At 42.9% G+C, this 27333-nt stretch overlaps 1 protein-coding gene across 1 annotated transcript in view; it reads right to left on the reverse strand.

Moving 5' to 3' along the window:
* Positions 1-25083, reverse strand: part of LOC141984517 (uncharacterized) — a 35476-nt gene extending 10393 nt beyond the window's left edge. Inside the window, exon 1 of the mRNA XM_074947599.1 lies at positions 25021-25083. The gene's annotated coding sequence lies outside the window, so the exon portion shown is untranslated. The remainder of the gene's footprint in view (positions 1-25020) is intronic.
* Positions 25084-27333: the final 2250 nt, after the last annotated feature.

Consider the following 27333-nt stretch of genomic DNA (forward strand, 5'->3'; position numbering starts at 1 on the left):
TACAGCATTTTTCACAATTATGTATTTAAAATTAAAAATAAATATGACAAGCGAGCAATTAGAAAAAAAGGAGGTATAATTACTTAAATAATGTAGTGCACTAGCAAGTATTGGAAGAACTTTCACCTTGTTACATATTATCTCTTGCTCATACCCAGATCTACACATACATACACAGGTATTTCGAACATTCTGTACTGCTGTGCAATCAGAAATGTACAGTACATTGGAAAGGTGCATAACAACAACCTTATGTCAGACAAGCAAATGATGAAAGGTTTATGATGTACCTTTTGTGAACTGTCACAATATGGGAGTGTAAAGTGAAATCGTAAAGGTAGGACAAAAACCATGGGACAGGTGGATAGAAAGAGAAGAGAAGTTGATGTGAGGCATGCAGCAGGGAGGTAAATGTAATGATAACCAAGTGATATATTGATTAATATACATTCCAAAGTACATCCATTAAAGCTATAGTTCTATTTTAGGGTTCTGGACATTGGAGCTTTACTCTTGTGATTTAAATTGTCACCAGAATCCATCATGGGAATGGCAGACTCATTATACGTAGCTGGAGTTTTGTGATTCCTGTTTTTTCAGGTGCACGTTGAAATTTCTTAGTTGTAATACAGTATAGTTGGATTTATTTTTATATGAGACCATAACTACAGCATTATCAATAGCAAAACTTTTAATTTTGCTTCCACTTGCAAATGTGTTACAAATGAGAAACTGGGTGCCTGGGGAGACTGGTGTTGAGATATTAAACCTTTATTAACATAAGCAGGCACAAATCCACCGACATCAGTAAAACTAGTGGTGGCCCATGGAGCTTTAAGGACTAGTCCCCAGTATTTATAGATTCATAAATTCCAATGCCATAAGGAACCACTATAATAGACTAGTCTGACCTCCTTCATAACACAGGCCATGGAACTTCCCTGAATGAATTCCTGTTGAACTAGATTATATCTTTTAGAAAAACATCCAGCCTTGATTTAAAAATTGCCAGTGATTTTCTACTAGATAGAAGAGCCCATTATAAACTGTGATCAAGTCACCCTTTAACCTTCTCTGTATTAAGCTAAATATATTGATCCCCTTCAGTCTCTCAACATAAAGTATCTTTTCCAATCCCTTAAGCATTCTTAAAAAGAAAAGGAGGACTTGTGGCACCTTAGAGACTAACCAATTTATTTGAGCATAAGCTTTATGCTCAAATAAATTGGTTAGTCTCTAAGGTGCCACAAGTCCTCCTTTTCTTTTTGCGAATACAGACTAACACGGCTGTTACTCTGAAACCTGTCATTAAGCATTCTTGTGGCTCTTCTCTGAAACCTGTCACTATGAGATACACCAAAACAAACAAAAAATAAGTGTTGTACTGACATTTTGGTTTGCATAACATTAGAAGCACTTTCCATCTAGTATAAAACTGAATTCTATTTGTAATTTCCAGCATGAATATGTGCGCATTTGGTAGCAGTGAACAAGACATTATACCACCTGATAGCAGTCTGGCAGTCTCAGTCCGTGTCTTATGAGACAGACCTCTAAAGAACAACTAGCATTATCACAATATCAGTGCCCTATGGAGAGTTTAGTGACTGCAGTAGGCATGAAGACTGACTTACCCTATCACCAGCAGAGGTCGCCTCTGCTTGAGGTACATGAACATGGAGGTATGGGGAAAGCTTGCACGACTGCAGACTGTGCTGTACCTGCGACGTAGGTAAATAAAGGTCTTCGTTTTCCAGGGCTGACAATCTGACACCTTTCATGAGCATTATATTTCACTTTAAGAAAATGTAAGCAGTGATTACTACTGATGCAGATGAATATTTAAATAACTTCCTATGCACAGTGAGAATTGTACGTGGTTCTGAACAGATGAAGCTATAACAAGCCATTACAAAGCCAGCTATGTCCTGGAGATAATTAAAACAATATATGTGCCTGTTTAATATACAATTTCAGGTCATTATGAACCAATGCTATAAAGTGCTGCATAGATATAAATGAAACCTCCATGTAAAGTGTCACTTGGCACCACGATGCCTGATAATAGCTAGGCAGTTTACTAAACTGACAGGAATATAATTCCTACAACCTTTAACCCACTAATTTTGAGACGGAAAACTCTCTGGAAAACAATTTGTGATATTTTCAAAAAATCTGGTAATCATACAGATTCCTCTGAAAACTAGGCATGTCAACAGGAGCAGCAAGGTAAATTACAGAGACCATTCATGCTTTTCATGGATACGTCCCATTTTGTTAACCACTCCAATAAGAACAGTAACAATAGGCTTGTCCATTGTTTTTGCAGCTTGCGAGGAGAGCTCCACAGTAACCCTGGTCCAACAAGCTCCACTAGTCGCCAGCCCCGAGACAGTTCCCTTCCACGTTGCGTAGCATCTACTCCAAGTCACAGAGCAGGAGCACACTTATTGTCTCTGTATGTTTCTTCTTGGCCAACGCTAAAAAGCATTGGTGTCGTTTACCGAGCTGTGTGACAGAGACAGGTCTGGGGCCACAAAACTAGACAAGTTTCAGAAGCTTTCATCTTTCAGTGCAATCGCTATAGCTAAACCTCTGGACTGCCCACTAGCCCGCATCAGGAGATGCTTCAATGCTACCCAGTGGGTGACTTACTCAATTCACTCTCTTTGGAGCTAGTAATGCTCTACAGACAAAAGGCAGGAGCTGTAATGTGAAATTGGAACTGCCTTTGGAGGATGGCACTGGAAACCGCCTGGGCCACTGCTGGCCGAAGAGAGGCTACAGGGTCCCAACAGCGAAAGACCACCCAGAGCAGGAGCCCCATGCTGCTGCAAACCACACACAACCTCCACTCAATCGCTGGACTTGGTGTCAGCTGGAGAGGCCCTGAAAGTGCATAGGAATGACCCAGAAGAATGTGGGGACATATACTGACTGGGAGTCAATTCCGATTCAGTGCCTTACCCAGGCAGCCTCCACCAGTGGAGCTCCTGTGAACCTGTGGTTGGAATTTGAAGCTGATCCCTTTAGAAGAGGGTAGAAGTGATACAATTGCCTTGGTGAGCTGCCCATCAGGTTCAGGGGGTGGAAATTGCACCTTCCTTCAGTGGCAAGGGTGTATCTGACCCTCTGTCTTCATTCCCCATAAAATGCCCTAGGGAAGCATCTAAGCAAGAGACCTTCTGATGAACACCTGTTCAAAGTTTCAGAGTCCAAGGTTTTAAAAATCCAGGTTCAGAGTCAGATGCAAAATAAACAAATGCAGAGTCAGATGCAGCTTGTATCAGGGCCATCTGCTTCCTGGTAATTATTTATATGTGGCTGTGGGTTCAATCGTTTTTATTGAAATAAGTACAAGACATACAGTGAGAAACTGAACCATGATTTACTGGAGACACGGGCTGCTACCCAAAACCTCCTCCCTTTCCTAAAGGAAAAGTGCCAGGGCAGGGGCTGGAATTTTTTGGAAAAGCCTGAGAAACTTTCTGTATCAACAGCTTATGACAAATTAGTTTTACTCCAGCAGTGTCCCGGTCTCGTTGCTGTACAAGTGCTACAGGTCATTGGTACAACTGTAGCGGGAAATTGATTTCCAGTCAGTCAACTTGGCCAGAAGAAACAAACACCTTGCTCTGCTCTCTCAGGCGCTGGTACCACAACTACTTACATTTCAGATCATACAGCAATAAGGAAAACATTTACAAAGTCAATAAATCAGCAAGGGAAAAGCTGTTCAGGACGACAGAGATGGGCTGTTCAGCTGAAACAAAGCAGCATGCTCAGCCGGAGAGAGAGCTGAGGTGCATAAGTGGATGGTGTCCTGTTATACTACAGTAAGCTTCTAGAGATTACTGTTTCAATATCATTCAGGACTCATGTCAGCACAGAATGAAAACAATAGCATAATGCTCATAATAATTTTAAAAGAAAAATGATGTTTACATGCGATCTCCGGCCAGCGACTGGTTTCTACTGTGCCTAACAATACTCGGGGCAATATTTGACTTTTCTATTACAAAATCTCAATTGGCAGCTTGGCAATTTGAAAGTAGGATGACAGCAATACCATCATCCTCTCAGAGTGCTCCTGCCAGCATGACCGGCTGACTGGCTAAATCCTGAATAGGTTATGAGTACTGCAGACGTGACAGCCTGATAAAGCTCAGTCTTGCCCATCTCCAAATTGTGCCTGAGGAGGTAAATCAGGAAGAGGCTACACACATCGAGTGAGCAACCCCGATCCTTCGCTGCAATGGGGCAGCTTTGTTCCACTGCCATAATACAAAGATGCCCTAAAACCGGTCTGGCTGGTCAGGGAAGTTTCCCTGGTTAGCACAGCACAGGAGGCATGGCCCGGGTAAGGAGAGCATGACCTTTGTACCCCTACACACCTGCTGCTGTGATAACCTCCTTTGGGCTAGTAGCATCCTATGCTAATTAGATCAGCATCAATGTTGCTCTGATTTGTGCAGGAGACTAGCATGGCACTAGGACAGCCCCGGGATTGGGAAAGCATAACTGTGTTTAAAATCAACCTCTGCATCCCAACCTCATCTCAGCCAGGTAGTGTTTGGGGGTGGATTAGGTTGAGGTTACATTTCAGATTTTGGGTGTGAGGCCAAGCCAGAGACGGAGTGGACCTGACAGCATCAACATTTCCTGGGGCATTCATGCTCGATTTCAGCACAAAATGGCATCTCCTGAGATCAGCTGAATTTTCATAATACTTTAAAAATTCTGGAGCTAAAAGTGTCATTGTGATCAAACTCCATTATCATAGGATAATAGGAAAGGAGAGGAGAAGTGTGGTAAGCAGGACCATGAAAAATCAGATGGGGAAACATATATGTTTGTACAGAAAAGACAGCCTAACCTTGCTGTATTTTATTCTGATACTTTGCTTTCCCAAAGGTCACATCAATGCCACAGTCTCAGAGGGAGCCATTAATAACACCTCCTGGCTTTGTCCAAGGCCACCATACTGTACTAAATCATCTCCCAGTGTCTTATCTTGGATTGCTTTTTAATGCAGAGCTCATATTGAAACCACAATGATCTCAGACAATGATTCTCACTTTTCATTATTATGTACTTAAGACATGCAGCTAGGTCCTAGCCAAACCCTTTGGAATTGGTGTAACTGATGCTGTTGCTGCTGCTTCAGACAGGCTTCAGTGCAACCACCGGAGAATGCCTCCTGGCACCTCGTGTTTGGCTGCCATTGTTGCATTCTATTACATATCATGGGGCACAATTATTGCATAGGAAATCTCCAGCATGGATTGGGGAGGAGAATGTTTGCCCATCTCTTATTTCTGCTATTACTGGGACAATAGCTATAATAGCTCACCTTACCTGATCACTCTGTTTACAGTATGTATGGTAACACCCATTGTTTCATGTTCTCTGTGTCTATAAATCTCCCCACTGTATTTTCCACTGAATGCAACCGATGAAGTGAGCTGTAGCTCACGAAAGCTTATGCTCAAATAAATTGGTTAGTCTCTAAGGTGCCACAAGTACTCCTTTTCTTTTTGCGGATACAGACTAACACGGCTGCTACTCTGAAACCTGTTAAAGGAAAGAGGCTCATTCATGGGAGGCAGCATAGCTTAGTGGACTGCACATGGGACTAGGACTCAGGAATCCTGGGTTAAAATCCTAGCTCTGCCCTTAACCTACTGGATGAACTTGGCCAAGTCACTTCCCCTTCTGGTGCCTCACTTTCCCCTTTTGTAAAATGGGTTAGGGTTAGATACAAACACCATCAAAACTTCTGGAACTTTGAATCAGGATCCAAATCTGAATTTTATGGCTACTCTATAATGGATCAAATAAATACACTGGATCTCAACAACCTCAAACCTTGGAGAAACTCAGGTACATTTTTATATCAACTTCATAATCATAATAAATAATAATAAATATGCAGCACTTACACAACACTTTTCCTCTGTAGATTTCAAAGCGCTTTACAAAGATGGGTGAGTATAATGATCTCTACTGAGAGATGGGGAATACTAAGGCACAAAGAGGTTAAGAGATCCCTAGGGCCCCACAGGCAGTCAGTTGAAGAGTCGGGAACGGAATCCAGACGTTCCAGTTCCTAGTCTGGTGTTCTAGCCACTGAAACACAGTGTTCCTTTTAAACAAAAACATGGGTTTGGGAACACTCACTGAAAGATCATAAAGTTTAAATTACAGACGGAGCCCTGAATTAGCGTGCACATCCTCTACCTGATACCCCACACATGATTACACTCTATACAACTACTTGATAAGATTGATACACTGAAAATACCCTGGCTGATTACGTAATTTAACTCCCAAACACTTGACTTTGCAAATCCTCTTTTGACATCCCAGAGCACTGCACCTGTGAATTCCTAAAGGGACAGAGAACATGAAAAGCAGAGATTTCAGTACACCTCATCAGTCTGTGACAACCTAGGGCTCTTAGGTTGAATGAAGGTTAATAAGAATTTGACTATAAACAAGAGCCATGTCAAAGGATCACATTGAGGCGAGTCTTTGAAAGAGCTGACTATATCATCATCAAAATCCCTTCCCATACTCCTGACCAGGACTTCGAATTAGAGACAGCCCTGAGGGATCCAGCCCAGTGTTTACACAAACCCCAACGCTTATTGTTAAAAGACACTACAGGACTCTGTGTGTAATCAGCACTGCAGGCATGCAGAAATCCAGCCAGGATAGATGAACTGAGAAAAGCTATTAGTTCTTGATCTTTCATACTAAGCATTCTTGTATTAATTCAAGGACCACTGTGGTCAGGAATACAATGTGTACTTCACCTGACCCTGTTTGTTTGGGTTTTTTCCCTTTCTTTTCATGTCAGGCATTCTAGCCAGGGCTTTGCACAACATCAAAATAATATTGCCACTGGTTTGGTAAATATTTGTTGGCTGAACATGAGAGAGTATTGATGTAACACATGCTAAACACAACAGTGTTGGCTAGAAATAGGACAGTGATCAATTAGCTGTAGCTGCTAACACAGAGATGTCAGGCCTTGAAGGTTAACAGCTACAAAGAGTGTGCTGCTGAGTGAATGTGGATTGTTGCACGTGTCTCAGATTTGCAGACTGTAAACTTTATATAATAAAAATGGCTGAGGAAAACAGCTGGACTATTTGGGAGATCTGGACTAAAACAGTTGGTCAAAATAATAGTGATTTAGAAAAATCAAATCGGTTTATGGCTACAAATTTTAAAAATATTTTCTCATGCCGGTGTGGCACACGTTAGACCAGCAATTGTAAACGGGCACGGGCCTGCTCTGTGAGAAGGCATTTCAAAGCAAATTGACTACTGTGCCCCAAACCGTTAGCATGGAACCAACAGAAGAATATGGTTTAGCTGGAAGTGTTGTGGTCATCTATTTAATCCACCATGTGTATTTACAATGTAATTAAATGTCTAATAGCACTTCTAAATGTAGCGGGTGCATTTAAAGACCCTGTGGATAAAATCCTGCATTATATTGTACAGAAGCATCAGGCCCTAGGTGTCAAGTTAGCCCCCACCCCAAAATGGAGCTACTCAGAATTACTGGGCATTTTTTGGCCACACTGTCATCATCAGCAAGTACTGGGGTAGAGCCCACCATGCTTCAGGTCAGATCATGCCAAATAGTCAGAAATGTGTGTTCAGGGCTGTGTGGAACCACATTACCCCATTGATTCTTCATCCCTCCTATCACACAGAGGGAATATGCACTTTGTGCCAGTCCTTTGGTTGGTGCAGCCTGCTTTCTCCAGTGCACCTTCATAGTACATGGTACAGAGGCATACTTCATGATACAGAGGCAGATGCAGCAGGACTGTGGTGCCTTGCACTCCCAGAGATATTATGAGGGACAGATTGCTATGGAGTTGGTCCATGTGAGAGTTAGGTGGCCACTGACACATCCCCAGTATACAGGACTTCCAGAACGGCATGGGCCTGCCCCCACCAGCATGTCTTCACACACACGTGCGTGTGAGGTCATGCCACATAAAGGACACAATGTCTTTTTGCAGAGCACACTGCACAGCCCCCACCAGCATCACCTCACACATACAGTGCAAGCGAGGTCATGCTGGTGGGGCCAGAGTAGTGTGCTCAGCTAAATGGCATCCTCTGTGCACCCATGATGAGACCAGACAAAACCACGTCTAGTTTTATATCAGCACCAGACAGGGACAAACCGTAGAAAAACAGGACGGTCCAGCTTCGAATCGGATGAATGGCCTTTCTATGTGCAAGGTGAATGCAGATGGAAAGAATGCTTCCCCACCCAACTACCCATGCTGGGGCCTGACAGAATCTACTGTTAAAAGAGCAGTACAGAGCAGGTTCTCCTCAAACTATCCTCTGAGCTAGCTTGCCCCACATCAGCAGGAATCCTTCACATTGCTATCCCGGTTTCAGTTCTTGCTTCTCCCCTGCCCCCAAATCCCTCTCCCACCCCATGCGACTCGGTATAGAAAGGTCAGGGTTTTGGTTTGTGCGATGCTTTTTCTTTTCCCCAAGACCAATTTCCTGAGGAATCTACAGTCCTGACATTCAGCCTAAAATCTTCCCATTCTATCTGTTTTGAAGTACTAATATTGCCCCAGTACCTGAGCAGCTCACAATCTCTTAACATATTTAGCCTTGTAAGGTAAGGAAATGCTCTTGTCCTCATTTTACAGATTTCACAGAGAGACTACAGATATGTCTGTACTTGGAGCTGCGATCTCCAGCTCAAGGAAACATACTTGCACAAGCTTGCTAAAAATAGTATTGTGGCCATGGTAGCAGGAGGGACTAGCTGCCCTGAGTACCATCTGGATCCCACAGGTACATATGTGGGTAGCTAGCCCATGCTACCATAGCTAAACTTCCGTTTCTAGCATGCTAGCTTAATGACAGCTAGTGCAAGCATGTTTCCTCAAGCTCGGAATCACACTGCCAGCTCCAAGTGTAGACATACCCTAAGTGACTTCCCTAGATCACAGAGGAAGTCTTTCCTTGAGTTAAATCCAGGTCTCCCAAGTCCCAGACAAGCATCCTAAGCATCATTCCTATCATTCTGAATGCTATCCAATTACTCCTTGTAATTATACCAGTCCATTGGAATCAGTGGAATATTAGGATGTACATGTAATTTCAGAAGCACAGCTGCTGATTTGACTGGATGTATCTAAATTCTTGGGTAGCTGTCAAGGCATTCAAATGCATTTTTTCGAAAATGTAGCCTGTGCCAGAGGAGATTGCACTGTGATTTCCAGTTGCTGTCAGAAGAGACTGATAAGCTGCAGTGGTTCAGGATCCTAGCCAAGGGTTCCTACTGGAGGGGAAATAGGGAAGGGACCTGAAAAGGCACTTGTCCCTCTTCACAAACGTTCCAACCCCTAACAGGCAATTGGCCAAAAAAGCACGTTTCTTCCTAGGGACAGTCTATGGAAACTTTATTTACTGTTAATGCAATTCAGTAGCTTATAAGGTATTCAGAATTCCCTCAGACAAATGATCTGTGTACCCCTCATGCAGCTGTGTGCGATTCATTAGGTAAAGTAATAGATTCAGTAACAATGCCCATGTAACACAAGAGTAAAGCTGTCTGCTAAACAAGCCTGAGACAAACTTTAGGGCAAGACAGAAAGTTATTTCTAGTTGCATATGGTGTGTTGTAACACCTTGGCACTAACCAAGAGATTCTAATGCACTGCATATTTGGGACAAATTCATCTCTAGTGTAGCTCTAATGAAGTCAGTGGCGTTACACCAGGGATGATTTTGGACCAGCGTTTCTGTTCTTTAAATCTTCCTAATTCATGCTATCTCAGGGAGAGTGACTTTTACTATGCACAGTTGTTCACAGTAATAGACTCAGGACAGTGCCAAGACAGCTGCATTTGCAGTAAGTGTTGTAAGTAGAGTTCCTCAGACATGCCCATGTAGCTCTAATATTAGGCACGCTTTGACATGCTACTTAATAATTACTTTTAATGAATTAGCAGTGTATTCAACAAAAGGAACAATTTCCCACCTGACAGCCAGCAGCAAACTGATGACACCATGAGAACACTTACAAAATTAAATTAGACTCAGCATCAGTAAAGAACCATAACGTGGACAAGTGCGTAATAGTATGAACAACATTCAGATGGGAGAAGTTTCTCCCAAGTTTTCTCAAGCAGATAAATGTGTAGCAATATGTCCCTTTGAGGGAAATTATCCCAGTTCTCTAGGCAAAATTAAATACTTCAAGATAAAACATTTAGACATGACTTTCTTGAAGCTATTAAGCAGCATTCTGGTATTTGTATAGCACACCCATACACTGTTAGATCATCCTATCAGGAAGGCTCAGTGGCTCAAGGAAATGGTAATGGAATACAGAACCATTAATCTCTAGGTCACTGATTCAAATATGGTAGCAACTAGAGCCATGCGAATAACTGACTTTTCAGTTCACTGGTAATTTCTTTTTAAAGAAATTTAAAAAAATATTCAGGTTGACCAGAAAACAAATTTGGGGGAAAAAAATGGCAAATCAAAACGTTGAAATAGTTCATCTGTGGTTAAACAAAATATTTTGTCCTATTTTGAGCATATCTAGCAGGGTTTTTTTTTAAATAAAGTTGAAGGAAATTTCTCAATGAAAAATCAAGACATTTCATTTTGAAAATGTCCAAAAAGTTTCAATTTTTTTGGAGTTTTTGGGAAGTTTTTTTACATGAATAATTCAACAGAACTGACACAAATTCATGAAAGGTTTAAGTGTCACCAAATCTGCCTTTTTCTCTGAAAAACCTTTCGGCCAAAATATTTCACACCACTTTAGTAGTGACATAGAGTTATCATCGGGTGGATGTTCCGTGGCCTATATGAAATTAAAGCTGGACGTAGTCCAATCCCAACTAAAAAAGCATCCATGTTATAAAACTACCATCGCAATACACACTAATTTCCACTCCGGAAAGGAAACCAGGTGGGATGGAAGTTCTGAAACCTCAGCTGGAATCTCAGAGGGAAGGAGCCACCAGGAAGAGGGAACAGGAGGGAGATCTGGAATAGAGTGAAATGAAATGGGGAGCCAACAATGCGAAGGGACAAGAGGGATGCACTGAAGGGGTGGGGTAAGGAGGGAGAGATCTAGCAGTGAAAAGGAAAAGGAAAGGATCATTCTGGAGCTGGGAAGGCCAGTGGATGTGAGTAATGGTAGAGGGGTCTTCTGCACTGGGATGGGGAGCAGAGGAGGTGGGATCCAATAACCCCTGTCCTGGATCCCACTGCAGCTGCATTGAAACGCTGAGGCAACCCCGTGGTGCATCACACTTTTGGAAATGGAGGTTCAGAAAAACCTTGCATATTGGGCTACAAGTACCAAGGAAGCCCCAGAATCTGGCATAAATGCGGCAGGCATATGGTAGTAGCTACAAATATTCAATGTCCATTTTAATACTTGCTGGGGTACAAATAACTGCAAATGACAGGCGTACATACAAAAGTCAAGTAAGGAGCAAATATTTGTCATCCCTAGGATAGGGGAGGACCTACTTCCAGGGCTTTCCAGCCGATACCTTTCTTGAGAATTAAAAAAAAAAAAATGTAAAACAGAGAAAAAATATTCCAGCGGCATACCACACATTATAAAGTACTTGCCATTCTCTGTGTTATAAGTTATGTTTCCCATTCGGGAAACCTACAGCTCATGGCAGCCACTTTTCTGAGTGCTGACACTCTCATATTCCGTAGAAAAATAAACTTGTAGCTCCTCAACCACCCAGCCTTTTCCTTGCTGGGAGGATCAGAAGTAATACAAGCAACCCTAGTGAGTCAGAGGGATTTGTTTGGTAACGGTTAGAACTTGCCTCTCACATGAAGGAGATAATCGCCCATGATTTACTTTTACTCTGGGATAGTCCATTCATCCCGTGGATTCCAGGATTAGTCACATTTGGGATTTGATTTTTTTTTTAATTATTTTGAAATGTCATGAGCAATAACTCTCATAATTAACTGCTTGCTCATCTGGCTCAAAAGCAGGATTGGAAAGGGTTCAATAACCTCTTTTGTTGTAACACAAGTAAAAGCCTGCTAACACAGCCTGCTTTATATACCAGTCTGGGTTAGTTGTTAGTTAGTTGTTGGAAGGTGAAGTCAGTCTATTCTTGGCATACCTTGTGGGTCCTGATTCAAAGCCCACTGAAGTCAGTGGGAGTCTTGGTGCATATATGGATTCAAATCTCAATATTTGTATCTCACTGAAAACCAGCTGTTCAGTGGATTGACCACTCTGCACTGATATTAGCACAGCATTCTTGTACAACAAGACAAGAAACAGCTGGGCATGTCTTTGTGGTTAGGCAGATTTTGGCACTACAAGACCTAACAGTGTGGTACTGTTCTGAAAAGCAGCCTCTCAAATTGGCATTATGGCATTCCATGTTTATTGCCTCTCAGTGATTCCTAGATCAGACTTATCAGTTTGCAGGTAAAATGATGGCTTTTCTAATTGCCAGTCTTGCAAAGTCAACCTGTGGCCTGAAAGGGAAATTTCAGCTTGTGCATCACCACCAATAATTAAGCTTGAAAGGCAAAATCCTGCCCTTGCTCACCTTCTATAGGCAACCCTGTTGTTTTCATATTATGCCCTCAGCTATCTTCAGTGATAGCAGTTACCAAGGTGGGGCTGAGGGCAAATTTGGTCCTGTAGCTGGAACTTTGTTAATCATTCTGTTGATGAATCATGAGCCAGAATGGAATAGATTCCAGCTCACGTTCTCATTGATATGCTAATTGTTATTAAAAGTAATACAAAACTTATTTTCATCACTAGATGAAGAAGATTAATCTCAGGGTACTAAGAAAGCAGAGCTGCTGTATAAGAAGGTAAAATTTTTACAACGTCATTTTTCTCACCATAACCCCACTTTAAGGATAAAAGTTTCCAACATACACAGGCAAAAGTGAGCGCCCACTTTTCCAAATGCCTATGTTGAGAGTGTGCATTTCACCCTTAAATGTATAACTTGCCTTTAGCATAAAGTCCCCTTTTGTATGAGTCTGCTGTTTACTCTGGTTTCCTTTCAGTTCAACGAGCTTTCTTTTCACGTCCGGGGCTTTGTGTGATCAAATCTTGGACACGGTCTTAAGTGAAAATGAGGCTGCAGCTCGTTTGCATGAATGAATTTCTGTTCACATAGAATTTCTGTTCCTCAGTGAGTGAGCTGAAAAAAAATCCCATGTGACTGAGTTGACCAATCACACTTCGTTATTAAGCAATAAGGAATAGTGAAGAGACTAAATGAACCATCTCTGAATTTGATTGAAATTGGTCACAGCTGCTCACTGAAAAACAATTCAGCGTCAGGTGTAAAACTGAAAGGGCCCAATTCTGCTTTCACACGTTTTTAATATCAGAATACTTCTACTGACTTCAAATCCAACCTGCAGTCTGTTCCCAGCTAATCTGAAAACAGGGCAGGGAGCTAAATTCATCAGATAAACTATTAACGTCTGCTCTATAAAACAAATTCTGACCCCTGAGCCTGCCTGGAAGGGGTTAACTAATCATCATCAAGCAAAGAATCTACAGATGAGCAGGACCAATTGACAAAGGGCCGCCTACCAGTCCCTGCACCTCATATACTTGTACAACACACTGGCTCAGTGAGTGAACCCATGCATTTTGGATTTTACTGGAATGAGTCACAATTTTATATTGCTGTGTTCTCTTTGGATCTTTGATCTTCATACTGATGTAATCCTCATTGTTTTGTAGAGTTTCTTTTCTTTTTTCCACCTGGCTGCTTTGGGAGCAGTCATGAGACACGGAGAACATTCTGCAAAATTAGTACTTCAAGTCCTCATAAAACTATACCTTCATTGTCTGTGCACATCCAAGGCCCAGCCCTGTTATGTAATAACCCAGTGAACAACTTCAGTGCCAAATGTGGTTTATTAGGGAAACCAAAAGCATTTAAAAACATTATGTAACTTGTGCTCGGGTGATGCATGTGCACCAAACATGATGGGCAGAAGAGATGGGGACGTTCACAGCGTTGAGGAAGTGACACTAACAAAGAGCTGCAAAGGGATGAGTCGCTTACCAGACTCTGAAGATGTTTAAATGTGAGTGTTTTGCTGAAATAAGAACTAAATAAGGGCTCCTGGATATGGCCCACAGCATGTGTAAGGGAATCATGGGAATTTGAAGCCCCAAAGTCAGGTCAGAGTCCTGTGTCATCTGATATCCAGTGGGGGTTGTCATGGTTTAGCTAACATTCCAGACTGTTTGATCCCCTCAAAGGCAGCAGAAACTGATGCATTTCAGAGGTTGGGTTCAGTCTGGTTCACATACACAGCTATGAGGTTGGATGCTCATCTGAAGCTTATCCAACCTCTCTGGGTCTGCACTGCTCTGCTATAAACATCACTAAAACTGGCTCTCTTTTTATCTCTCTGGAACTACCTGAAAATATGACCCTGGTGCAAGAATAGGGCCCCTTTCCCAATTCCAAAACGCATTTTCCTCCAGCTCCCAAGCAGCCCCAATCCAGCCACCCTCCCGACCTTCAGCTTCTGCTTAGCTCCCCCATAGCCTGTGCTATACAGGAGGTCAGACTAGAAGGTGGTCCGTTTTGACCTTGGGATCTATGAATCAGTTCAGCCTGCCTCACCTCCAGTTCCCTCATGGCTCCTTACAGTGTAGACATACCCAGTGAGTGTCTCGTAGTATAACTTTACTTGTGGGTATTTTGATGATGACATCTGGGATATTAGAGAGACAAGGTGGGTGAGGTAATATCTTTTATCGAACCAACTTATTTTGGCAAGAGAGACAAGATTTTGAGCTACACAGCGCTCCTCTTCTGGGACATGGGTGATTTTCTTTGTCAGTCTCTTCTCTGTGGATTCTGATTCACTACCAGGGAAAATGTCTCTTTTTTTCCTTATAGTGAAACATGCAAGATTACATAAGGGGATATTTTCTAAAATCTTTTGTGAAAAAGGCAGATTTTACCACCTCATGTCAAGTTCCTAGCTTTTCACTCCACTGCAACTTTCTAAGCTAGTGGAGCCGAGGTGGATTTCAGTGGAGACACAGTCAGACCCTGAAAAGATACAAGAACTGTACCACTCAGCTAGCTCTTTTCTCCATGCAGCTTGATATTGGGAACGTAACAACAACTACCAAAGTCACTAACTGCTCTCATGAGAAGAAGGTGGATCTTTAGATACAAGAATGAATGTCATAGGATTGTAATTAATAAGATGGACTGTGCTAGAAGGATACATTTGTAGCCCCAGAGTAAAGATAATCTTCTTTGTCTGGCATTCCTCACTTTGAATCATAGAATCATAGAATATCAGGGTTGGAAGGGACCTCACAAGGTCATCTAGTCCAAGGTCATCTAGTCCATCTAGGAAGGGACCTCAAAGCAGGACCAATCCCCAACTAAATCATCCCAGCCAGGGCTTTGTCAAGCCTGACCTTAAAAACTTCTAAGGAAGGAGATTCCACCACCTCCCTAGGTAACGCATTCCAGTGTTTCACCACCCTCCTAGTGAAAAAGTTTTTCCTAATATCGAACCTAAATCTCCCCCACTGCAACTTGAGATCATTACTCCTCGTTCTGTCATCTGCTACCACTGAGAACAGTCTAGATCCATCCTCTTTGGAACCCCCTTTCAGGTAGTTGAAAGCAGCTGTCAAATCCCCCCTCATTCTTCTCTTCTGCAGACTAAACTATCCCAGTTCCCTCAGCCTCTCCTCATAAGTCATGTGTTCTAGTCCTCTAATCATTTTTGTTGCCCTCCGCTGGACTCTTTCCAATTTTTCCACATCCTTCTTGTAGTGTGGGGCCCAAAACTGGACACAGTACTCCAGATGAGGCCTCACCAATGTCAAATAGAGGGGAACGATCACGTCCCTCAATCCGCTGGCAATGCCCCTACTTATACATCCCAAAATGCCACTGGCCTTCTTGGCAACAACGGCACACTGTTGACTCATATCCAGCTTCTCGTCCACTGTAACCCCTAGGTCCTTTTCTGCAGAACTGCTGCCTAGCCATTCGGTCCCTAGTCTGTAGCGGTGCATGGGATTCTTCCATCCTAAGTGCAGGACTCTGCACTTGTCCTTGTTGAACCTCATCAGATTTCTTTTGGCCCAATCCTCTAATTTGTCTAGGGCCCTCTGTATCCTATCCCTACCCTCCAGCGTATCTACCTCTCCTCCCAGTTTAGTGTCATCTGCAAACTTGCTGAGGGTGCAATCCACACCATCCTCCAGATCATTAAGAAGATATTGAACAAAACTGGCCCCAGGACCGACCCTTGGGGCATTCCACTTGATACCAGCTGCCAACTAGACATGGAGCCATTGATCACTACCCATTAAGCCCAACAATCTAGCCAGCTTTTTATCCACCATATCGTCCATTCATCCAGCCCATACTTCTTTAACTTACTGGCAAGAATAGTGTGGGAGACCAGGTCAAAAGCTTTGCTAAAGTCAAGGAACAACACGTCCACTGCTTTCCCCTCATCCACAGAGCCAGTTATCTCATCATAGAAGGCAATTAGATTAGTCAGGCATGACTTGCCCTTGGTGAATCCATGCTGACTGTTCCTGATCACTTTCCTCTCCTCTAAGTGCTTCAGAATTGATTCCTTGAGGACCTGCTCCATGATTTTTCCAGGGATTGAGGTGAGGCTGACTGGCCTGTAGTTCCCAGGATCCTCCTTCTTCCCTTTTTTAAAGATGGGCACTACATTAGCCTTTTTCCAGTCATCCGGAACCTCCCCCAATCGCCGTGAGTTTTCAAAGATAATGGCCAATGGCTCTGCAATCACATCCACCAACTCCTTTAGCACTCTCGGATGCAGTGCATCCGGCCCCATGGACTTGTGCTTGTCCAGCTTTTCTAAATAGTCCCGAACCACTTCTTTCTCCACAGAGGGCTGGTCACCTCCTCCCCATGCTGTGCTGCCCAGTGCAGCAGTCTGGGAGCTGACCTTGTTCGTGAAGACAGAGGCAAAAAAAAGCATTAAGTACATTAGCTTTTTCCACATCCTCTGTCACTAGGTTGCCTCCCTCATTCAGTAAGGGGGCCCACACTTTCCTTGACTTTCTTCTTGTTGCTAACATATCTGAAGAAACCCTTCTTGTTACTCTTAACATCTCTTGCTAGTTGCACCTCCAAGTGTGATTTGGCCTTCCTGATTTCACTCCTGCATGCCGGAGCAATATTTTTATACTCTTCCCTGGTCATTTGTCCAATCTTTCACTTCTTGTAAGCTTCTTTTTTGTGTTTAAGATGAGCAAGGATTTCAGTGTTCAGCCAAGCTGGTCACCTGCCATATTTACTATTCTTTCTACACATCGGGGTGGTTTGTCCCTGTAACCTCAATAAGGATTCTTTAAAATACAGCCAGCTCTCCCGGACTCCTTTCCCCCGCATGTTATTCTCCCAGGGGATCCTGCCCATCAATTCCCTGAGGTTGTCAAAGTCTGCTTTTCTGAAGTCCAGGGTCCGTATTCTGCTGCTCTCCTTTCTTCTTTGTGTCAGGATCCTGAACTCGACCATCTCATGGTCACTGCGTCCCAGGTTCCCATCCACTTTTGCTTCCCCTACTAATTCTTCCCGGTTTGTGAGCAGCAGGTGAAGAAGAGCTCTGCCCCAGTTGGTTCCTCCAGCACTTGCACCAGGAAATTGTCCCCTACACTTTCCAAAAACTTCCTGGATTGTCTGTGCACCGCTGTATTGCTCTCCCAGCGGATATCAGGGTGATTGAAGTCTCCCATAAGAACCAGAGCCTGCGATCTAGTAACTTCCGTTAGTTGCCGGAAGAAAGCCTTGTCCACCTCATCCCCCTGATCCGGTGGTCTATAGCAGACTCCCACCATGATGTCACCCTTGTTGCTCACGCTTCTAAGCTTAATCCAGAGACACTCAGGTTTTTCTGCAGTTTCATACCGGAGCTCTGAGCAGTCATACCTCTCTCTTACATACAATGCAACTCCCCTACCTTTTCTGCCCTGCCTGTCCTTCCTGAACAGTTTATATCCATCCATGACAGTACTCCAGTCATGTGAGTTATCCCACCAAGTCTCTATTATTCCAATCACATCATATTTTCCTTGACTGTGCCAGGACTTCCAGTTCTCCCTGCTTGTTTCCCAGGCTTCTTGCATTTGTGTATAGGCACTTGAGATAACTTGCTGTTTGTCCTGCTTTCTTAGTATGAGGCAGGAGCTCTCCCCTTTCACATTCTCCTGCTCGTGCTTCCTCCCGGTATCCCACGTCCCCACTTACCTCAGGGCTTTGGTCTCCTTCCCCCGGTGAACCTAGTTTAAAGCCCTCCTCACTAGGTTAGCCAGCCTGCTTCTGAAGATGGTCTTCCCTCTCTTCGTTAGGTGGAGCCCATCTCTGCCTAGCACTCCTCCTTCTTGAAACACCATCCCATGGTCAAAGAATCCAAAGCCTTCTCTCCGACACCACCTGCGTAGCCATTTGTTGACTTCCCCTTCCGGTTTCACCACCTCAAGTTCAATCCTCTTGCCCTGACCTTCAAGGCCCTTCACAACTGTACCTTTCCCTTCTGCTCTGTTCTTGCCTCTGATGGTGTCACTCCCTCAGCTCTGCCAATGATGCCAACCTTGTCTGCCCTTTTGTCAGCTTCCCACAGACATAACTGGGTCTTGTCCCATGCTGCTGGATTTTACATGTGTAATATCCTCCCTAAGCTTCTCCGACAAATCTGAACTCACATGTCATCTCTAGCGCAGGGCCTATAAGAAAAGAGATGAGGAGTGGTGGCCAGTTGAGAGGCATTTACTCAAAAATATTCTTTTCAAACTTTGGGTATATCTATGTATTTAAAGAATGTATGTATTTGACCTTACTCCTGTCTGGATACTCTAGGTATGTCCCTTTTCTTATATTGCAAGCTTCTTGGAGAAGGGACTTTTTTCTTTATATGGAGGGCTTCTGCTTTTCAGGGCTTATTATTTTCAAGTTTTGAGGTTTAATTTTAGCTATTTTTGAGTTCTATGTAGATATCAAAAAAACTGTGAGGAGTGTGTTTGGGACTCTCTACACATTACAGTGTATACAAAGAATCTTTTTGTAGTGTTCCCTAGTATGCTTTAACACAGTGTTGTTTCAAACAGCACTACTGTGACAGGTTGGATCACAGAAACCCCCTGGGAGCTGCCACCTGATGTGCCAAGACTACTTCTGCCCCTGCTTTCCTGCCCAGTCAGCTTAGGACTTCAGTGCCCTGCCTGGTTTGAGCCAGACCCGCTAGCCTGCTGCAAACCCAGACCCAAGTCTGAACCATGTCCCCTAACAGCTGCAGGCTTAGCTGAAAGCAGCTTACAGAAGTGTTCCTGTCCTTGACACTCAGATGCCCAACTCCCAATGGCATCACTGTAATATAAATGTTAGACAATAATTTAATAAAGGAAAACCCAAGAGCTCAGCTTTTGGGTCAGACCGAGTGTTTTGCGATAAGCTCATCCATCCTCAAATAAGTAGAGATCACCTTCAGGCTTCAGCTTGCAGGCACTATGTTAACCATATTTGGGATCAAACTTACTCTCTGTCGTTAACTTGGACACTTTCATTTCTGTTGCTTCTGAAGCATACAGAAGATCAGCATTAGTGTAACTGAGTTTTAGAGGTAATACAACAATTGCCTTGTATGGATGATGCACTAGTTTCTTAAGATACTCTCCCACACCTGCACTTCCCCCACTGCTCTCAGCACTTCCATCTTCCTTAAAATAAGACAACGTTGTTATTGCTGCTGCACCTAGCCCTAGCATTTTGGGGTCCCAAGGGTAAGGGAAACAATGTTCAAAATATAAGAATGGCTATACTGGGTCAGACCAAAGGTCCATCTAGCCCAGTATCCTGTCTTCTGACAGTAGCTAATGCCAGATGACTCAGAGAGAATCAACAGAACAGGTAAGCATCAAGTTATCCATCCAGTGTTGCCCATTCCCAGCTTCCAGCAAACAGAGGCTAGGGACACCATCCCTGCCTATCCTGGCTAATAACCATTGATGGATCTCTCCTCCATGAATTCATCTATCATAGAATCTTAGAAGATTAGGTTTGGAAGAGACCTCAGGAGGTCATCTAGTCCAACCCCCTGTTCAAAGCAGGACCAACCCCTAGTTCTTTTTTGAACCCAGTTATAGTCTTGGTCTTTACAACATCTTCTGGCAAGGAGTTCCACAGGTTGACTGTGGGTTGTGTGAAAAAATACTTCCTTTTGTTTGTTTTAAACCTGCTGCCGATTAATTTCATTTGGTGGCCCCTAGTTCTTCTGTTATGAGAAGGAGAAATAACACTTCCCTGTTTACTTTCTCCAAACCAGTCATGATTTTATAGACCTCTATCCTATCCCCCCTTAGTCATCTCTTTTCCAAGCTGAGACGTCCCAGTCTTATTAATCTCTCCTCATATGGAAGCTGTTCCATCCCCCTAATCGCTTTTGTTGCCCTTTTCTGAACCTTTTCCAATTCCAATATATATATATTTTTAGTTGAAATGATCAGATCCGCATGCAGTATTCAAGATGTGGGTGCACTTGATTTCATAACCCCAGGACTGGTTCTGCAGAAGAGCATAAAAACAAAGCCACAGAAATTGTTGCCTGATATATTATTTTCACATCATGCCTAGTTTTCTGCTACATTAGCTTTTGCTAATTGTGCGTGCCTCCTTTCCAAATATGTCATGTTTCTTGCATTGAAAAGTTAGAGTACCGTGTTTGGTACAGCAAAAAGGTACACGTGCATTGTGTTCATGTACTGTTCATTTAACAATGACTCTATTCAAAGGAAATATTGGATACAGTCATTCCCCTCCCCAGACTTTGCACATCAAAGTGCCAAGCTCACCAAAGAGTACACTCAGCCTTTATGCTATTGAATAAAAGCACTCTACTCCTGGCTTATGCCACACAAAAGTTGCCCAAACTAGGGCCAGTAACTCAGCAATAAGGTCTATGCTTATGTAGCTTACTCCGATACATCCAATGTAACCACCCATGTAGCTCTTTTAAAAATGGCTAGATTGTAAAAATACCACATATAACATAACACATAGACAGGATTTAGGAGTCTGTGTGGGGGACGGTTATGGGCAGCCACCAGTGAAGTCTGCTGTGACATGAACTATAATTTTCCAGATCAGCAGGCAAACCATCATGAGAGTGTGTCACTACTATTAAAGCATAAACTGTGACTGAGCTGTGTTGTCCCTGAGGACTAGGCCAGCTTATGAACACCACCTTCTGGGCTTTACTGTACACCTCACCACCTTTACTTGCTGTGCTTTCTTGTTCCTCCCAGGCTGCCCTGGTTCTCCCTGCCACCTAAAAGAAATCCATGAAGAAAAAAACACTTTCACAGGCAGAGCAATTTCTTTCTAAATCAGCCAGATGTGAGTAGAACTTACATTAATTAGGGTTGGTTATATTTTACTCTCCTCTCAGAACTGGTGTCTAATTTTCCATTAGCATTCTTGTGAGTAATATGCATGCAGTGACAAGAAAAATATACAAACATATATGCATAGCATGATGCCCCAAACAGCATGCAGTGAGAACAATTCTAATTGTAGTAGTTATTTATATATTGCAAATATTAATATAGTAAATGCTCTTAACACAGGACTCACCTCTTCATCAAACCATTCCTCAAAGAACCAGAGCAGAAGAAAAGATAGCAGCACATTCAAAGGGAGAAGCCAACAGTTAAACCAAAGAGTAGGGTGGAGAACTGAAGGCTCTTTCCAGCTAGATCCCATTAGTTGCTATGACCCTATACAGCACATAGGTATCATGGTAACAGGTGTTTCACAAATGCTGGTAATTAGAGAGAGAGATAGTTTGAAATATAATATATTCTTTCCTATATAGACACACTTTATATTCTTAACTCAACCCCCCGTTCCCCCCACCACCACCGCCACCACTTCTGAACTCCAGATCTTACTAACCTTTAAAAAGAGAAAGGTGATACAGCCTGGCAAGAATTTTCTTCCTATAAATGAAGCAGCTTCCGTCCTCCAATGCACCTGTTGATAAGGCTGTATGAAAGTCATGATTTTTTGGTTCAGAGATTGAGGCCCCAGTTTGTTAAAGCAGTGGTTATGGTGTGGGGCCAGGTTGCATCACCACTCACTCAAATTCGGCAGGGTGGCCTGGCCAAATCTGAGTGAGTGGCATTGCTAGCTGGCACATGGGGACGCAATGCCATGCAAATATGCAGCAACGATAAAAAGTTGTGGGGTGTGTTAAAAGTTGTGGTTTCCAAAACAAAATTGTGGCCCACAATTTCCCCAAAGTTTTATCTATTGACTCATCGTTCAAATCCTTCCTCAAAACACACTTCTTTCAGCTAGAACCTTCTACCACTAATCGTCCCTCAGGAGCTGTCTAGCTAAAGTCCAGGTGCTCACTTAATAGGATGAAAAGTAAGAAAGATATACATTATAATGGAGATGAGTACAGCCCATTGGCATACGTGCAGTACAGGAGTGAGGATGGTCTTGTGGTTAATGCACTGAGCTGGGACTCAGGGGATCTGAGGTCCATTCCCTAGTCAGACGGCTGTTTGACTTTGAGCAAATAATTTAACCTACCCTGTGCCTCCATTTCCCATCTTTAAAATGGAGATTATGACAATAATACTTCCTTTGCTTGCAGAAGTATTGGGAGGATAAAATCCTTTAGTGGTTGTGATGTGCTCAGAAACTCTGACAATGAGGATCACATAAGACCTAGATAACGGAAACAATAACACTTAGTACTTAGATAACATTTTTCATCTCTAGATCTCAAAGCAATTGACACAGCTGTGCAAACTTTATGACAGATGAGGTAAGAGAGGCACAGAGATTAAACAACTTGTCAAAAGTGGCACAGTCGCACATATCTCAGGGACACAGGACCATCCACATAGAAGGCATGTTCCCCTAAAGAGGCTCTGCAATTCTTTCATGGCTCTGCCCCTGCTCATGCCCTGAGGCACTCCAGCAGGTGCCTGCTCTTCCTACCAAATGCAGATGGAGATGCTTAGGAAAGTGAATACAGCCCCTATCTCTGACCCCGTTACGCCTCCTCCAAAGTGCCCCTGACCCCAGCCTGTCCACTGACTGATCTCTAGTGTGCAGTGGGACAATGTATGATCTGGAATCATTGACAAATGGATAAATAAAATGCTTCCAAGAGCCTTTGTACTTGCATGTCATGTCACTAGCCCCACTCACCGTGAGTTCATGATATGACTGTCACATCTGTATGCAGCCAATTGCAAGCCCCTAGGTGCAGTACCCTTATTATGCATGCCTATGGCACCATATAAATCACAATAATTATTACTAGTTAATAATGTGAGTTTGTTTGTGACCATGTATCATCTTCTCCAATCACCCATGTGAACGGATAAAATAGTGAAAGTATAAGGCCACACATTAAGATACTTCTGAGGTAAGTGTTATGAAATCACATTATCCTACGACTCACTCCTGTAAATCCAGGATTCAGGGAGGGTAATTAATATATGTCACTATCTCTTTATAACACTGAGTCATACGCTGCTGCCCATAGCACATGGCATTAAAATCAGATAGGAATCCTTTTTCGTGAGGCAGCGGCCTATAATAGCACTACGTCGAGGTTTGCTAGTCTTCATTTCTTGTCGCAAGCAGGTTCAGATCTAGCAATCTCCAGCCGGCAAACTAAATCAACTATATATTAGCCAGTTTGCCATACTGATGCCTTTTCCTGGGGGAAAGGAGAGGTGTTTGAGTGTTTTACATGCATCTCACACACTATATTGCTTGTGGAGAACAAGGACATGGAAAGGATGGAGCAGATGACCTAAGAGGTCTTCCATTTCTCTGATTTGTATAGTAATGGTCCAGTCAAAATATACTAATACAGTAGACCCTTTTTAGTAAGGGATGTATAAGGGTCACATTTCCCATCACTGAAATATAGCTGCCTTAAGGTAAACCAGAGCAGCTGATTCACAGAGTGGTAGTGAAGAATACCATATGAAACTGATATCACAGCAGGAAGTTTGAAGAGAGAGACTGTATTTATCTGTGCACCTATGCACAACTGGGCATTATCTGACCAGGAAATCAGAGTTAATTTTGCTCAAACATTCTAAAAAGTTTCCTCTCCTGGCTGAGCCAAGCAGAGAACTTTCCATGTTACAGGAATTTGTTTGCCAAAAAGAAGTCACTGAAAAGGGGGGATTACAATGGAAGTCAGAATTCAGCCCTAACTATTGTGGATACAACAGCACTCACTATAGTGGGTATATGTTTCTTTATAACATTTCTGCTTTCCATGTTTTACAGCATGTATGATATGGGTTACATCATTTTCTACTTTGCAATATGTACTTAGTGTTTAATTACACATATTCCTTTCATTGCCTTTTCAATGTTTTTGATGTGGTGGAAACCAGACATCAAATACATTCCTGATTGATATTCTTATCAGTGTTTCATATAATAAGATTGCTGTGGGCATGACAGGAATTGACTTAGGGGAAAAAACACACTATCCATGTATCAATTAATTTAAAATCTACCTATGCTGGGAAATGAATTTCTTGGGAATACAAGATGAAGCCGATAGCACGTTAAGAGAATCGTTGTCATTATAAATCCCTTTGCAGTAACACTGATCACGATGGTAGAAGCCCACTCTAGTTCAGTAGTAATTAACTGGATCCTTTTCATAAAATCTTAGCAGGGAGGTATTCAAAAAGTTGTGAAACATGCAATAATGGAGCACATGCAGAGTTAAAACCATTTTACAAGTGTCAGCCAGCCCAATTTGTTAATGATGTTGTCACAAAATTAGGCATACCGTACAGAATCAGATGCAGATTTCATCAGGTCTATATCAGGATTAAGGTAAGGTGTGACCGGACACCACTGCTTTCCCTTTCATGCTTCCCAGGGAGTTTCTAAGAATTACCTGGTTGCTTCCTTAATTGTCTCTGTACCAAGTGGGACATTAACATATTGTCTTGGCACCCCACTTTGCATAGACTGTAGGACACCAGGCTAGAAATTGGCCACATGGTTTAAAATAAAGGGTGGGATTTATTTGCAAATTTAGTTTACAAATGTTTAACTATTGGCTTATTTATTTACCTCCTCAGGAGCTGAGGTCTTAACTGATGGAAGCTTTCTTCATTGGAATTTGTACCAAGGGCAAATTTGTATGGTACATTGTCACTTATAAAACTACCTGCATGAAACAAGTCAAAACTTTTCTTTGCTCTCACGGAACTCACCCTTTTCCCTGTGGTGCAACAAAATCAAGCTTTCTCCTCCCAGGTGAGAAGACCTGGAGGCTCTTTCACAACTGATTATTACATCTGCTACTTATGCCTCAGTAGTACACGGTTCTTCTTTACTTACAGACTTTGTGGACCAGAGCCTCATCTGGTGTAAATTGGTATATATGCAATGGAGTGACACTGATTTACACCAGATGAAGATCTGGTCCAGTGTCTTTGTGCCACAACCACTTTGCATTTGATTGCCAGATCTGAAATGAGTTGGTGGTCTCAGAACACGTGATACTTGACATACGTTAACATACAAAAACCCAGCATCCCAATGAATTGGTTCCAGTAGGCAAACTTTGTTCGCAGTTTCTGCAGGGATGCCGTGGACTGAAGGGTTATAGAGATTGAACCATCCTCTTTGTTCCCCATCTAAATCAGGGTTAGGCACATTACTAGAGCAGAGTGAGGATGCTTATTCAAATGTTGCCTATTCTGTACCTTCTCTGCTTATGCACTGGCCAGTTCCACCACTGTGCACCTGCACTAAATTAACGTTGCTATTTTTTAAAAAAGACAAGTATCTATTAAACATCCCCAATTGCCTTACAAATGGGATGCTATTTTAACACACGCTCTGGATTTCTGAAAGAAAAATGTAAATCCTAAATCCCAGGTCCACCTGAAACCGGTTTCATTATTACTCATAATACCGGGGGGGGGGGGGAGAGGGACCACCAAATGTAATGGAACTGTGAAGAGGTGTGTATGCCTGTGATGGGGAGATGCCTCCCTAGACCTAGCCATAGCATCTAGTGGCTCAAGCTCAGGGATTGGCGATAGGGGAACCCAGCCCCACCCACTCCACCAGGTTTCAAGCCAGGGCCCTGGGGTGGGCAGTTCAGGTGTGCAATCTGGGTAAGGATACCAACTAGCCTACTTTCTGGGTTACTTCATACTGTGTCCCTGCCCCTCCAGAGGCATGACAAAGACCTGGCTATTGGCCCACCACACATCCGACCGGAAAAAGGTCAGGACGTTCCCTTCCCCACTCACAAGCATATGCTCTATTGTCCCATACGCGGTGGCCTACAGCTCTGAGCTGAGGTCCAGTTTAGAGCAGTGTGGGGCTCCTACTGTATTCTGGCAGAAGCTACTAGTGCAGGTCTGTCCCCTGCGGCACCCTTTTAAGCTCCACCATCGAGAAAACGCTCTTCAGGCATGGCTGGGTGGAGCCTGACAAGAGCTGCTTCCTAGCCCCCCCATTGCCCAGTGAGGGGTTTGTATACCCCATCTCAATGCCATTCTGAGTAACTGTGTGATCTTATTATAACCCTCGTTCTCTCTTTCCCCTTCTACCACTCTTGTTTACGGCTCGTTTGTCATGTCATGGTTGAATAGAGATTATAAACTCTTCAGGGCAGGGATTGTCTTTGTTTCCCTGAAACATACAAACAGCGGAGCAACATATTGTCATAAATGTTAATGCCTTATCGTTCCAAATTATAATACTTAAGCCAAAAACCTGGCCAGAAATTATGGCTTATTCCTAATAGGTACAAAACTAGCTGTGATGCATGCCCTTAAATCATAGTTGTCCTTTACTATATTATATCAGCCCCGCCTTGTGATCATTCAAGAAATCTGAATGTACTGGAATCTGAATTGTGTGCAATGGTTTTATTCAGTGTGGTTCCTCATGTTAATCAGTATATACTCAGGCAAAATTTTCGGTATGCATGCTGTCTAAAATACAGTTTTCTGCTTCCAGCAGCAAATGAAGACTGGGCTAGATTCTGCCCTGACTGACCTCCATGTAATAGTTGCTAAGGGAAGAATATGGCCCTTGAACTGCACATATAGTCTTGTCGTCACCTGTATCATATTTCAAAAGAAACTGAAGGTTAAGGTTGCTTATGACTAAATGTGCTATAAGATGAGGGAAGGGAAGAGATAAGACGATTCCAATATATATTCCTAATCCTGTCAGATATGTC

The sequence above is a fragment of the Natator depressus genome, chromosome 3 (assembly GCF_965152275.1).
Source record: "Natator depressus isolate rNatDep1 chromosome 3, rNatDep2.hap1, whole genome shotgun sequence".
Classification (NCBI taxonomy): domain Eukaryota; kingdom Metazoa; phylum Chordata; order Testudines; family Cheloniidae; genus Natator; species Natator depressus.